Source organism: Cucurbita maxima, unplaced genomic scaffold (assembly GCF_002738345.1).
Source record: "Cucurbita maxima cultivar Rimu unplaced genomic scaffold, Cmax_1.0 Cma_Scf00065, whole genome shotgun sequence".
NCBI lineage: Eukaryota > Viridiplantae > Streptophyta > Magnoliopsida > Cucurbitales > Cucurbitaceae > Cucurbita > Cucurbita maxima.
In genome coordinates this window covers 219,574-221,374 of record NW_019272081.1, presented here as the reverse complement: position 1 = coordinate 221,374, position 1,801 = coordinate 219,574, and the positions used below count along the sequence as shown (strand labels likewise).

Below are 1,801 nucleotides of genomic sequence, written 5' to 3'. Positions count from 1 at the left end.
AGCATTTTTTGACATAGTGCTAAACCAAATGGTTGACATACTAAATATTTACTTATGGAGACCCTACGGGTTCTTATAGCTTCTAGTTTTAGGAAATTAATGCTAAAAAGAACTTTGCCTATGGGCCATACATATTTATAGCAACATAACATTTTTTAATTAGGAGGCATTTCAAGAGACCTCTCACCCCAAAGCAAGAATTATACCACTAGACCAAATGCCCATATTTTTACATTATTTTTTTATATTTTATTGAATGTATAATCATTATTTTATTAATAAACAAGAAAGTATTAATGAAATCCCTCCTACCTTTAAAAATATCTGTCTTTGTATCTAATATGTACTTTAAAATAAATCAATTTGTATTAGTGCTACACTCACAATTAATATCTGTCTTTGTATCTAATATGCACTCACAATTAAAAAACTAGGTCCCACCAAGATTTGAACTTAGGTTATTGGATTCAAAATCTAAAGTCCTAACCACTAGACCATGAGACCACAAATATTTATAAAATTTGTGTGTAATAGATCTCTGAATTTTGAAGACACCTAAGTAATATGGAACTTTATACCTGACCTTAAAAGGGGTTATTAGGTTACTAGTAAGTTTTCACGTCCATGGAATCACATTAGGTTGCAGTTTAATGTTTTACTAAGTTAAAACTAATAAGTTTGGATGCTATTCCATAATATAATGTATAAGCCTATGTTAATTTATAAACCATGTTCCAAGAATATATGTAGGATCAATTGAATACCATGGTAAATAAGTTGCTAGGATCATACCTAAAAGTGATCGTTATCTCCCATCACGCGATGTATGATGATGCCCCTATTCCTCTTTTATGTGGGATGCCCTACACTATATATCATGAACAGGATGATAAGGAGGGCCTCCTATTTCCCTCACTTAGATGAGATACACTGCATCAGAATTTACTAGCAAGATGATACGATCATGATAGAGCCACTCTTGTGTTCACAGGAAGAAAACTAAAAGTTACTTTAGGGAAAAGTTTTTAGGATCAAAAAGTGATAGTTAAGAATATAAGCTCTAAGTGTCAAACCCTGGAAACTCAATAAGAGATAACATCCTAATAAGGTTTCCATTAAGAGCCTACAAGTAGGCTACTTATTGACTTTTTATTCCCTCCATGTTTACATTTTTTTTTTCAGGTAACTAGGAGTTGGTCGTGGATGGGAGTGAACTTTAGAGCATGGGTGATAAGACAATCCTAATCCTCAGCCCAACGATCTAAGCTTTCATTGGAGCAAAAATCCTTGAATCAAAGAAATTAACATTCTTATACAAAATTCGCATCAACCCTTGATCAAGGCTTGAATGAATGGCTCACATGTGTTGTAAATTGTTATAAGTTCCAATTCTTTAGGACTGATTAGTCTATTCTCTGGAACTTTATTTTTTTTTTTAGGTTTGGTTAGTTTCGATGATATTTTTAGGTTCAACGAAAGGCTATATAATGTCATTCTTTCTGTTGCTGAAAATATCAAGTTTTGTGTGTCACATTGTATTTCTTGAGTGACATATTGGTGAGAGTCTTTGTAGTGTGATAGTGAGGTATTCACTTGTAACACTTTGTTTATTAGTGATTGGTTGCTACCCGTGGATGTAGGGGAACTTTTTCTCTCCGAACCACGTAAATATCTTGGTGTCTCTTTGTGTAATTTCGTTCATTGGTGTCATGAGTACATTTGTTCAGTTTTAAACGCACAACAAGTCGTATTAGAGCCTGATTGTGATATTTGGGATATTGTGAAAGTTTTGGCCTCATCG

The 1,801-nt window shown here is 33.3% G+C and overlaps 1 non-coding gene across 1 annotated transcript; it reads right to left on the bottom strand.

Annotated features, from left to right (window-relative positions):
- Positions 1 to 432: 432 nt before the first annotated feature.
- TRNAQ-UUG lies at positions 433 to 504 on the bottom strand. Its single transcript has one exon. It is a non-coding gene; the product is annotated as a tRNA-Gln (tRNA).
- Between the last annotated feature and the right edge of the window lie 1,297 nt (positions 505 to 1,801).